The 14,366-nt window shown below is 38.9% G+C and overlaps 1 protein-coding gene across 4 annotated transcripts in view; it reads left to right on the forward strand.

Moving 5' to 3' along the window:
• Positions 1-14,366, forward strand: part of LOC126248802 (rab GTPase-activating protein 1-like) — a 185,686-nt gene that overhangs the window by 72,787 nt on the left and 98,533 nt on the right. The window lies entirely within an intron of this gene.

Raw genomic sequence — 14,366 nt, forward strand, 5'->3', positions numbered from 1 at the left:
ATAGATGTTACTTGAGTGACTGATTCGAAAGAATAGTAACCGTGTAGTGTTGTGTCAGAGAAACTATCAACGAACGGTAACCTGAAATATCCTGTACAAATTATGATCAGGTTGTGTCGTGTTTCTTGTTTACAAATGTACTGCCGACCTCGGCTGTGTGTGTGCCTAGTTGCGCATGCACATTTGCTACAGCCCCGGTAGGGATCTACATTTCTACCGCTGCCTGGCATGCTACAAATTTGTCAATTTTCAGTCTTTTTTTTTTTTTTTTTAAATAATTGCAGTGCCTCTTAGCAGCTAAAATTTTGCAGTGCATTTCTTTCATTGTCTTCTTCCTGTGTAAAAATTTCAGTGTAGGTTTTGACATGTCATATTGGACCATTCTCTTGTCAGTTTTTGTATATACCGTATTTACTCGAATCTAAGCTGCACTCGAATCTAAGCCGCCCCTGAAAAATGAGACTCGAAATCAAGGAAAAAAAATTTTCTCAAATCTAAGCCGCACCTGAAATTTGAGACTCGAAATTCAAGGGGAGAGAAAAGTTTTAGGCCGCACCTCCAAATCGAAACAAAGTTGGTCCATTGTAATGTGAGACACAATTTAGGTCGAATGAATGACGATACAGCTACAGTAGTTTGGTTCGAGTTGTAAGCTTAGCAGTTAAGCTTTACCAGGTAGCCATTGCTATGCGTCAGGCGCTCCGTCCGTATTTATATGGGTACCCTTCCTTTTTCACATGCTTCGTCTGGTTTGAATTGATTGCTTATTTTTCTTTGATCTGATATGTGCCGTTCTCTTTGTTATAGGTGTTTATGTCACTCTTAGCTGAAAATGCATTACTGTACTGTGTCGTGCATTGTTTGTTGCATTCTGATCATGAGTATTTATGGCCTGACGGCGCTCACGGCATGGCTTGCTTTTGTGCGCGTTACCGCCGCTTACAATTTTAAAAAAGAGAGAGGAATCGTCTCATTAGCGAAACAATGGCAAGAGACTGTTATTTGTTGTTACTTACACTGCTGCTTTCTTTGATAATGATCAAGAAGAACCAAATAATAGACTGCGTATGATTGCTGTTCTAAACGAGAGCGTAGCGAAAATTTTTCTCCGTTTGAAAATCTTTGCAGACACCTCTTTACTACATTACATTCTGCACAGAATTTAGAGTCATCTTAGATTTAAAAATCTAGTCAATTGTCGTGCTTCATTTCTGACTCTATCACTATTAGGCATAAGAATAATACGAATATAAACATGACATGATATGTATATTCTTCCGTGTTTGCTGTTGTCTCACTCTAGTTTCGTAATTTATTAGGCAGACGGGATTTAAATGAGATAGCAGCAAACACGAAAGAATACATGGGAAAATATTTATATTCGTATTATTCTTATGGTGAAGTGAATACTGCATGTGATTCACAATTCATAAAAGTTTCTATTAGCAACCATCTCTTCTCACTGGTAGGAAAAAATTCAGAACGTATAGTTGGCAATATTGACAACATCCCAGCAGTCTTGCCAGTCGGATTTTCATAGTACATTGAAATGCTGCTACATTCGAAGATGAACAATACGGGAACCCGGGGCAGAGAAAAAAGCTCGTCTTACACCTTTCTTTCTTTCTTTTGTGTAGAGCCACATATATTCGACGGCAGAAGTTAGTTGTGGCGGCACCTACCAACATTTTTCAGAACTTCTGTTTACTTTGCACTCGATTCTAAGCCGCAGGTGGTTTTTTGGATTACAAAAAGCAGAAAAAAAGTGCGGCTTAGATTCGAGTAAATACGGTAGTGTTTTCATTTTCTCAATTTGTAAATTAATGTAATATAATTAGTATGATATTGTAGTTTAATGAAATCGAACCAAAAACAATTCAGTTGGTGCTTACATGTGGTAGCCATAAATGCCCTACATCTGTTAAGTTGGTCAAAGTGAGTCATAGTACAATTGTGCTTGTATTTTTCAATCTTTTTATTTTTATTTCAGTGGTTACAGATTTATACAACATGAAATATTGACAATCTAATTGCGTGTTTGTGTAAATGGAAACCTAATTGAGGATCATTCATATTATTCTGTCTTTATTGTTGTTTGAATTAATACTTTTTGTATGCATTCATTCCTTGAATATTTGTTCACAATCCTTGTAGGATGTTACATGTCATGCTCATGATGTTCCATAAGCTGTAACTGTGCTGTGGATGGTGCTAGATTTTGAACCGCTCAAAGATCCCAGCCTGCAGTGGCTGGTGACTCAGGCATCGAAGAAGTACTAGGTGAGATAGTTCCAAATCATGCAACCTGTGTTTGAATGTCAGTATAGTGCCTGACAGATCAGATGACCATTCTACCAAAAGAAGTTGATGTCTACATGAGGGAACAAGCAAATCTCCCAAGTAAATCTTCCACTGCTGCAGTTTCTCGACTTTGACGAAAATACAAGGGGTAGTGAAAGAAAAATCCCAATGTTAAGATAGCTTCCACATATGGCAGAGCTTAAATACAATGAAAAAAACATGTGGAGAAATTAAAATTTTTAACTCAGGGAAGACCCTTGGTTCTACATTTCCAAGGGACAAATTTTAATGTGACATCTCTGTACAAGAGGTCATAGATTCCACAAGAAGGGAGAAAGCTACATCAAAGGCTATTTTTATTAATACCATGCATCACTCCATGCTCAAAATGATGTCTGTCAACCTCATTGCATCTGGCAATATGTGTAACGACATTCTACATCTACATCTACATCCATACTCTGGAAGCCACCTGACAGTGTGTGGCGGAGGGTACCTTGAGTACCTCTATCGGTTCTCCATTCTATGCCAGTCCCGTATTGTTCGTGGAAAGAAGGATTGTCGGTATGCCTCTGTGTGGGCTCTAATCTCTCTGATTTTATCCTCATGGTCTCTTCGTGAGATATACATAGGAGGGAGCAATATACTGCTTGACTCCTCGGTGAAGGTATGTTCTCGAAACTTCAACAAAAGCCCGCACCGAGCTACTGATCGTCTCTCCTGCAGAGTCTTCCACTGGAGTTCATCCATCATCTCCGTAACGCTTTCGCAATTACTAAATGATCCTGTAACGAAGCGTGCTGCTCTCCGTTGGATCTTCTCTATCTCTTTTATCAACCCTATCTGGTACGGATCCCACACCGCTGAGCAGTATTCAAGCAGTGGGCGAACAAGCGTACTGTAACCTACTTCCTTTGTTTTCGGATTGCATTTCCTTAGGATTCTTCCAGTGAATCTCAGTCTGGCATCTGCTTTACCGACGATCATTCCATTTTAAATCACTCCTAATACGTACTCCCAGATAATTTATGGAATTAACTGCTTCCAGTTGCTGACCTGCTATTTAGTAGCTAAATGATAAGGGATCTATCTTTCTATGTATTCGCAGCACATTACACTTGTCTACATTGAGATTCAATTGCCATTCCCTGCACCATGCGTCAATTCGCTGCAGATCCTCCTGCATTTCAGTACAATTTTCCATTGTTACAACGTCTCGATATACCACAGCATCATCTGCCAAAAGCCTCAGTGAACTTCCGATGTCATCCACAAGGTCATTTATGTATATTGTGAATAGCAACGGTCCTACGACACTCCCCTGTGGCACGCCTGAAATCACTCTTACTTCGGAAGACTTCTCTCCATTGAGAATGACATGCTGCGTTCTGTTATCTAGGAACTCTTCAATACAATCACACAATTGGTCTGATAGTCCATATGCTCTTAGTTTGTTCATTAAACGACTGTGGGGAACTGTATCGAACGCTTTGCGGAAGTCAAGAAACACGGCATCACGGCATTCCTCTCAACAGCGAGTAGTTCACCTTTCGTAATGTTTGCACATACATTGACAATGCGCTGATGCATTTGTCAGGCGTTATCGGTGGATCACGATAGCAAATATCCTTCAACTTTCCCCACAGAAAGAAATGCGGGGACGTCAGATCCGGTGAACGTGTGGGCCATGGTATGGTGCTTCAATGACCAATCCACCTGTCATGAAATAAGCTATTCAATACTGCTTCAACCGCACGCGAGCTATGTGCTGGAAATCCATCATGTTGAAAGTACATCGCCATTCTGTCATGCAGTGAAACATCTTGTAGTAACATCGGTGGAACATTACGTAGGAAATCAACATACACTGCACCATTTAGATTGCCATTGATAAAATGAGGGCCTATTATCCTTCCTCCCATAATGCCGCACCATACATTAACCCGCCAAGGTCGCTGATGTTTCACTTGTCACAGCCATCGTGGATTTTTTGTTGCCCAGTAGTGCATATTATGCCGGTTTACATTACCGCTGTTGGTGAATGACGCTTCATCGCTAAATAGCGTGCATGCAAAAAATCTGTCATTGTCCCATAATTTCTCTTGTGCCCAGTGGCAGAACTGTACATGACGTTCAAAGTCATCGCCATGCAATTCCTGGTGCATAGAAATATGGTACGGGTGCAATCGATTTTGATGTAGCATTCTCAACATAGACTTTTTGAGATTCCCGATTCTCACGCAATTTGTCTGCTACTGACGTGCGAATTAGCTGCGACAGCAGCTAAAACACGTACTTGGGCATCATCATTTGTTGCAGGTCATGGTTGACGTTTCACATGTGGCTGAACACTTCCTGTTTCCTTAAATAAAGTAACTATCCAGCGAACGGTCCGGACACTTGGATGATGTCGTCCAGGACACCAAGCAGCATACACAGCACATGCCCGTTGGGCATTTTGATCACAATAGCCATACATCAACACGATATCGACCGCAGTTGGTAAACGGTCCATTTTAACATGGATAATGTATCACGAAGCAAATACCGTCTGCACTGGCGGAATATTACGTGATACCATGTACTTATATGTTTGTGACTATTACAGCACCATCTATCACAAAGCGAAAAAGGTGGTCCAACTAAAACATTCATATTTCTTTATGTACCACACAAATATATAATATAAAATGGAGGTTCCTATTTAAAAAAAAACACAGTTAATATCCGTTTGACCTATGGCAGCACCATTTAGCGGGCCAACCACAGCGCCATCTGGTTTCCCCCTTAAAGCTAGATAAGTTTCGTTCTTTGTAATTTTTTCGTTTGATGCTTATTTCGTGAGATATTTGGCCCAGTCACTATTAATGGGCCACCCTGTACACACTGTTCAGTGGTAGGTAGTTCATGATCTATTTTCCACTGACCACATCGCAATATGAATACACTCATCACAAAAATCAGTGCCCCAAAGGAATCCACTTGACCAACTCTCAGCAAGGCAAAGTGAACACTGGACAGCCAACTTTTGTACCTGTATTTGGCTGTCAAGATGGTGTCCAGAAATGAGTGGATCATATTATTCACGTGGTCTACAAAGCTGACGAAGACTCTACCCCATTATCTTCATGTCAAAATCAAAGGCAGTATGTTCTTTGGGGTAGTGTGGAGTTCCATTCTACAGTCGGGGGCTGTCTCCTAGCTGTGCAGGGGTCCTGATATTGACCACCTACACAGCCTTTTGGATAGTAAGGACAAAATGTTGGCGAACTGTTAAGAAGATTGTGGTATAGTTCATGAAGTTTTGCTAGGTTTAAAGTTGTGTGGGATACCCTGAGAAGATGTGCAAGTTGCCCTGTAATAACTATAATGAAGAATAATTGCGTCTGGAACAGCCAAGTTGACTGTGTCCAGACCATGCCAGAATGTTCAATTGTTATTTTTCCACCTTCAGTGATGCTGTTCAGTATTCTGTATACATATTCTACTCTTTTTCTAGCGTTACAATACTGACAAAACAGATACAGTTTATGGCTGGGAGATGGAGTGTATGGAAGAGAGAAGGGGGAGGAGGATGAACTGGTTTTGAGTTGTCAACAGAAATGTTTGTGTTCTTGTTTTGAACTTCCAAAATTTGAAGTAAAAGACATTGTTGTATTTTTAAGAATTTAATTATGTTCCATAGTTAAGTTTGTCACAAACGTGACTGGTTGACCCCATTTGAGTTTTCTGTGAGCATTTCAGCACTTTAAATGTGTTAGTCTCAGACAATAGGGAGCAGGTTGATCATATCCAACCCAGTGTTGTAATGCAGTTTTACTCTTAACAGACTGGTAGTGTATGTACAGTGTATAGATCTGCCTAACCATCATAGCTGGAAGTAGTGAATTCAATTTACAGTAAAGTAATTCTGCTAGTCACAGGCGAGTTTAGGTCCACCCTGTTCCCAGCATCTGCACTTAGCTTGTCAAGTTGCTGCATTCAGTTAGTTTGTAACTTCTCAAAGTGTGATATGCCCATAACACACACTCCATTCCTCAGGCACCTAAACAATTTATTATTAACCTTTGAGCCTGTATTGTGTTGTAAAAAAAAGGTAAAATAGGTGTGTCAAAGAACTTCTGTGGAAGAAAAATATTTAAAGAAGTTAGAGCTGATTATAGCTGTTCTAAAAGATTTGCCAACAGTATTTAACAGTTTAATACAGAAATTAGAGAGAGTTTTCGATAACTGTAAGTAATCTCCTATCCTTTTGAAATTTATTCAGAGAGAATTATCATCAAAATGAGATTGGATATATGAATGTTATATACCACTGTTTGAATAAATGAGCATTTTGGATTCAGAGGCAGCCCAGAAAAATCTTGTCATTAGATCTGTATTTAATCATATTTTTGGTCAGTATATAAGTGACTTAATACACACGGGGTATGCCTTGACTCTGTCTTAGGCTTTGTGCATTATGACAGCTTCCACAGTATGATGACCTCCACTTCCTACAGCTAGGTGATTGATGAATTGTTATTGATTGGTACCTAAATTTGCCTACATGTAGTCCCATATCATATTTTTTATTCTCTCCTTCTGCTCCAGTCGCTGCACTCCAGCACACTGAAGCTTTTTTAGAACAGTTTTGATAACACACAAATAAGCTCAGACATAAGTTGCAGGTCTGCTAAATATTTGTGATAAGCTTGAACATAAGTTGCGAGTCTGCTTAATATAGGGCATATGTTCCAAATATACATTTACTTGGCTGCACTGTTCACTGTTTATGCACCTTACTGCTTCTTATATAATGAATTAGTATCCATTGTACATTACTGGCAGGTTAGCAAAGTCTCCCAACTGAATGTCTACATATCAGCAGAAGTCCATTTATCTCAAACTGATTATAATGTCATTCTGTTACTCACGCACGCATTTTAAAGTGCTGTTTCTGGGACGGGGAGGTGTGCCAGTCCCTGATAGTATCCACCTGGCAGATTAACAATGAGGGGCGGTGTGCTGCCCGACCTCGATGTGGATTTTGGTGTGTTTCCCACATCCCACTAAGTGAATACTGGGCTAGCAATGAAGTCTCACCTCATTTACGTGATTTGTAAACATTTAGAAAACTTTTTCTCACTTTTACGTTGTTAACACTAAATGCAATCATTTGCGGTACTCGTGTTCTGTCCCTGGGGATAATGGGATGTTGACAGTGAGGACATTGTGCTACCTCTTAAATTAACATGCTAAATCTGTTAATAACCATGCCAAACTCACATTCCATCCCAGGGGTAATAGGGTGATGATGGGGAGGATATCCAGCCAACCCTTAAATAAATCACCAAATCCATTAATAACCATGCCGACCCTGCGCTGATATGGGTTAAAGGCACAAGGAAAAGAAGAAGTAATTACCAATCTTCTGTTGCGATTTCAGACTGCATGCCCATATTTCTAATTACAACATGCCAAATTACTTGTTTCTTGCATGACGACCTAGTTGTACGGTTAATAGCTGAACACTTGACTTAACACTCAAGATACACATCCTTTTAAAATGTTTGATTCATGCTTCTTTACATTGAACTGCTGCAGCACCAAGTATCATACATGAAAATTACTTGATACTGTAATTAAATTCTGCTGGTAAACTTAGGGTGCCAGATTGCCCAATTACTGATGCACCATTGGGCACAGGTATTCATGACTGCCCATCAGCTCACCTGTGGGCAGATGCAGAAGGTATAGGTTACCTGCCAAATGGCCCTATTGCATGAATATTGTGCATATGTGACCTACTTAACTATTCCTGCCAGTAGGCTCTCAACCAGGAAATTACACTCGCATATGCTATGACCCGGCTGTCTGACTATTTGCCCATCAGCTGTTTGCCCAACCGTGTCCACCAGTGCCTGAGGGCTCCTGGCTGCCAGTAGGTGGGCACTAATTGAGAACAGCATGGCAGACAGGACTCCCTTCTATTTTTGCTGTTATTACCCATCAAGTAACTTCTGACTCTGGGGACATGATGAATAATGTCTCTGCATGCACTCCTGGATGATGATTTGTTCCAGTTTTTTCACTGTCCAGGATTCACATCCATACAAAACTATGGTACAGATCAGAGTTTCAACAATTTTTATTTTGACCAATAGAGACGGTTTCCTATGGTTTAGCAGTTTGTTTAATTTAATGCTAGTGGGTTTTCCAAGTTTTACCCTTCTTATTTGCTCAGTGCAGGATCTCCTTTTTGCTATCATATATATAATGAAAAACTGTATTTTTCAAATTCCTCAGCGATTGCTCCATCTGTCACCATATTAGTCTTCATTCCTGTTGTCCAAATTTTTATTTTCTTCAAATTTAGCCTTAGGCCAACTTTTCCACTTTCTTTTTGTACTTTTCCAGTGTATTTTTAATAGCTGCATTTTTAATAGCCCTATTTAGAGGCAAACAAGCTGTTGAGCTCATCTTCCAGCAGTTTCTATTGAATCACTTATACAACTGTGGGTTCCACATATCATATTGTCTCTTGATTGTCTTTCGTACCTCTATTGCCCTTGTACAGGTTTTCCACATACTCTTTCTATCCTCTACGTATGTCATTCCTTTCAGTTAGCATCTTGTTACTGTTCCCTTATACTATGCCAATAGCTGGCTGGAATATCTTGGTTAGGTCTTTGATCTTTTTGAACAGATCTCTTGCTGTCACTTTTTTGTTGTTCTATTATCTCACATTTCTTTGTGATGTAATCCTCTTTGTCTTTTAGGACTTGTTTTTAGAATTCACAATTTAATCTTTTGGTTGCTTTGAGATTTCCTTTTGCTGTCATGCATCTGCCAATTTCAGTGACTCTTCTGAGAGCCATGGTGTTCTGATTAACTTTTAGACTTTATGAATGATTGTCTCAGCTGCTATTTTAATTGTTGTTTAATATTTTCCTATGGCTTATCAACATGACTGTCAATGGAATCAAGTAATGTGAACCTATTTATTGTTTGTACAGTGTAATTTTATGAAATATTTTTGGTATTGTACTTTAGTAGTCTACATGCCTCTTCAACTTCATCCGAATTATGGCTACTAATAATTGGTGGTCTGAATTGCAATCTGCATGTGGCAAAGTTTCTGCTGACCGAAACTTTCCTGCAGATTAAAACTGTGTGCTGGACCGAGACTCGACCTCGGGACCTTTGCCTTCTGTGGGCAAGTGCTCTACCATCTGCTTTCTGCTAACTATATAGAACTTTTCCTCTTTAATTGTCCCGATAAGTAGTCCATTTGTTTTCTGTGCCTTTGGGATGTTCATGTGTATAGTTGTTTTTTATTATGTTTGAAAAATGTGTTAATAGCTTTTCTCCTGCTGAGTTCCATTGACCTGAACCAAATTTTCCTCTAATTATTTGTTCTGATGTATCTCCCATGATAACTGTCATTATTTGTTTGGTGTCAAGTCCAGGACTCTCTGCATATCTTTATAGAACTCTTGTGGTCTTTGTCATCTGCACATGTTGTTGGAGCATACACTTGTATTACAGATACATTTATTTGTGCTCCTTTAAGTTGGACTGATAATTCTCAGTCATTTATGGGATTCCATCCAAGAACCACATCCCTTAGATTTTTTTCCAGTAATGAATGCTACCCTGTTCTTCTTTTATGTATCATAGCCTGAATAGTTGGCTACAGTGTCATCTGATTTGAAGTGACAAAGGCTAGTCCATATTAGTTCACTGAAGCCCAAAATATCTATTTGGAGTTGTCACCTTTCCCTTTTTAATAATACCCAGCTTTCCTAAACTCATGCTGCTTAAATTCCATGTGGTGAATAATTGAGATTGCTTGAGAAAGCTTTGGATTTCCTGTCCTTTGCTGTTAACTTTGGCCTTTGCATCATACAACACACCACCACTCTTGATCATCCTTCACTCTTTTCCAGTCCCTATTGAAGACCCTGTAGACCTGGGGTGGGGAGGGTGTCATCATCTGGTGCTATACACTTATCCTGTTCATCATTCACATATTTAGTTTGCAAATATGGAAGTGGTTTGTTACTGCGTTCTTCCAGCATTTTATACCTTCTGCCAGGTATCTCTGGATGCTCAGAATATGGAGTACACACACTGCTGAAGATTAATTATCTGCCCCATTCACCATTGAGGTTACAACCTTCTTCTGCCTTCCAGACCATTCATTGTCTTCCCTCACAGGGTACTATCAGCTGGAGCCAGCTGAACATCGTTTTTTTAATTTTTGTTGTTACTCCTCCCCCTTCATCTTTCCCATGTGGTCTTGGGACTGGCAGTGGTGAGGTATCCCTGCTACAACCATTAAAAAAGAAGTTTCATTCTGGTGCATATCATGGCACATAGGAATATAGGGAATCAAGTTAGCTGACATGGCAGTTTATTAGACCTACAAGGATTACAGAGTTGAATACTGTGTCTTTACCTACTGTTAACTCTCTCAGTAATGTGTGAGAAGGTCATAATTGAGCATATGGAAGACAGAGTGACTGAGAGGAATGGACAACAAGCTGCAGTTAGGTGAATGTTTCAGTGTTGCCAGGCCTGTTTCCTGGTTACCAAGGTGGGACAATATTTCACTTTACATTTTTGTGTAGGACTTTATCTTCTGAGACATGCAGGAGGACCTACCAGTCTGTGGTGCTTGTGGATTACTTATTTCTCTTATCACATATTAATGGAGGGAATTTTATATTCTGAGAAGACTGCCATCTATTTCACCTGGTAACAAGCTGAGTCTGACACACTTTTTAATTTTTTTTCTATCTGAACTCCTGCCTAATCATATATGTCAGATATTTCAATGGGTTACAGAGTTGCAATCACCTGTCTCCCTCTCCCCCCTGCCCCCTCTCCCCTACTGAGATCCTGGAGAGAATATGCCACGACAAAACTATTCCATGTGGTATGTAATATACACTAGACAGGTGAAATATCAGCATACTTAAAAAAGACTGTAGTAATTCCAATTCCTGAGAAGGCAGGTGCTGACAGGTGTGAATATTACTGAACCACCAGTTCAGTAAGTATGGTTACAAAACAGAGATACAAATTATTTAGAGAAGAATGGAAAAACTGGTAGAAGCTGAGCTTGGGGAAGATTAGTAGGAGACATGAGGCAGTATTGACGTTACCACTTATATTGGAAGACAGACTGAAGAAAGTCAAACAATTTTTATAGCATTTGTAGATTTAGAGAAAGCTTTTGACAGTGTTGACCAGAATACACTCTTTTCAAGTTCTGAAGAAGCATGTATAAAATACAGGGAGTGGAAGATGTCTACAGCTGATACAGAAACCAGATTGCAATTGTAAGAGTCGAAGGACATGAAAGGGAAACAGTATGTGAGAAGGGAGTGAGACAAGGTTATATGCTGTCCCCAATATTATTCAGTCTGTAACTTGAGCAGAGGGGATTTGAAGGGGGGAGAGAAATGAAAATTGTAAGATATGGTGAGGATACAAGACCTCTGTCTGAGACTACAGAGGACATGGCAATTCGATTGAATTGAATGGAATGGATGGTGTCTTGAAAAGAGTTTATAATATTAATAACAGCAAAAGTTAAGCAAGGGTAATGAAATGTAGTTGAACTAAATCAGGTGATGCTGAGGGAATTACATTAGGAACCAAGACTTTTAAAATTGGTAGATGAGTTTTGCTATTCGAGCAGCAAAATAACTGATGATGGCAAAACTAGAGGGTGCATAAAGTGTCAACTGGCAATAAAAAGGAAAACATTTCTGAAGAAGAAAAATTTGCTAATATCAAATAAAAATTTAAATATTATTAAGTCTTTTTCTGGAGGTATTTGTTTCGAGTATAACCTTGTAAGTGTGTCAAATTTGTACTATAATCAGTTAAAACAAGAAGAGAATAGAAGTTTCTGAAATGTGATGCTAGAGAAGAATATCAAACATTATATGATTAGATTTGATAACTAGTTAAGAGATACTGAATCAAACTGAGAAGAAAAGAAATTTATAGCACAACTTGATTAATAAAGAAACCGATTGAGAGGATAGATCCTGAGGCATCTAGGAATCGTTAGTTTTGTAAGGGGGGAAATTATAATGGGAGACCAAGATTTGACTACAGTAAGCAGGTTCAAATGGATGTAAGTTGGACTATTTGGGCAGAGCAGATGAGACTTTCATGGGATAGACTAGTATGGAGAGCGGTATCAAACCAGCCTTCTGACTGAAGACCTCGACAACAGCAGTTACTGAATTGTTCCATTTGACTGTGTTAACAGTGTTAGAACTGAAATGTTTTGGGGATTGCACAAATACCTTGAGGTACTGTTTTGCAAGTTGCACTTATTTTTTCTTTTTCCTGTAAGTGTCTGTCTGTACATATGTTATGTCAAAGACTCTTCTGTCTTGAATTTTCTGTTCATTCTTACTTCAGTTTTGTAGTGGATTTGCAATTTTTTACATTTTGAGAGATGTAAAAGACTTTATGCTGTTGAAAATCAGTGTCACTGAACTATCACATAACATAATGGCTTGTAAGAGATTATATAGGTGAATATAGATATCAAAATGCATAGACAGTGTGTCATTACAAATATGTTACATCGAGTTGTAAGTCATATTTCATGCTACAACCAATTTTTTCAAGCAGTGATGTTCACACCTTTGCTTCTACACTTACCATTTATTGCATTAACCATTGTAATTTTGTCCATTTCCCACCATTTCTGAACTTCTTGAAAATTTTCAGTAGTTCTTTAATTTGTGCTGCAGCATTACAGACTTTTCCATCATATCTCCTTCAGACATTGTATGTTATCATCTTAAGTACATTAGAAAAGTTGAACATGGGCTGAAAATTTTATTGGCCAATAATTGTTATTCTTGACTCACCCACTGCATTGTATTTTTCTGGCTCATTATTTCATAAATATGTAATATAACTTTTTTTATGCAGTATTAAGGCTCATGTTCTTTGGCCTTACTTTGCATGCAGTTTATGGTGTGCTCAAACTCTGCAACAACTATAAACTCTATGGCAGACTTTCACTGAGACCTGGACATTAGCCTTTTGTAGGTAATGCGCTTACCGTCTCAATCATGTGAACGCTTCTTGCAACCCAACTTAATCATGAATCTCATAGTACTTGTCTCCTACCCTTAAAAACTCCACAGACGTTGTTCTGGATACTTTGAAGGACTGGCACTCCTTGAGTTCAGAGGATGCAGGGGAAAATGCATTATCAATGGAAAAAAAAGTATTTCTATCCTTCTGACATCACTGTTGAGTTTCTACACCATATCTTATCACATTGTCACCTTCAGTCAAAATTGAGCTATTCAACCTCTGTAACTCATCTGCCACACTACTATCACTGAAAGCTGTGATATTTCTTAGTCATCATATTTTGCATTAATCATACTTACAACAATAGGTCAGTACCAAGTAGAACAGTCATTGAGCAGCAGATAAATACAGGATGGCCCACAGAAGTAGCACATTTTCATTTCGTTATTATGAGATTTAGTGTATATTTACATGAATTTAACTCATGGATGTCTGTTCTACTAACACCGCCATTATTGCAAATTGAAACATAAATTTATTTCTTCAAAAGTGTGTCATACAAATGGCTTCCATCATTGGCAAAACATTGCTGAAGACATTTGTGGACTCTCCTTGTAATATTCTCAATGATTTACTGAGAAATAGCCTCTAGCTCTTCCCAGAGTGTCTCTTTCAACTCATCAGTATTGTTGAGCCGCTGGGAAAAATCTTTGTTCATTAGACAACCTTGCAGAAAAAAGTAAGGGAATGAAAGATCAGGTCATCTTGTTGGACATGGGATATGAGTGAACCATGAGTAACTGATGTAGAAAGTGATGCCTCAGTGTAATCATTGCCATATGGCTGTAGGCCTGTCTTCCTGAAACCATATACTGTATAGACGACAATGTTCCTGCAGCTGTGAAATGAAGAAATTGTAATCATGGCTGTGTACTGTACAAAATTGACAATCGCTGGCTGGCCCTCATTGTCTTAAAAAATGTGGCCCAGTGACTCGAATATAA

This window comes from Schistocerca nitens, chromosome 3 (genome assembly GCF_023898315.1).
Source record: "Schistocerca nitens isolate TAMUIC-IGC-003100 chromosome 3, iqSchNite1.1, whole genome shotgun sequence".
Classification (NCBI taxonomy): domain Eukaryota; kingdom Metazoa; phylum Arthropoda; class Insecta; order Orthoptera; family Acrididae; genus Schistocerca; species Schistocerca nitens.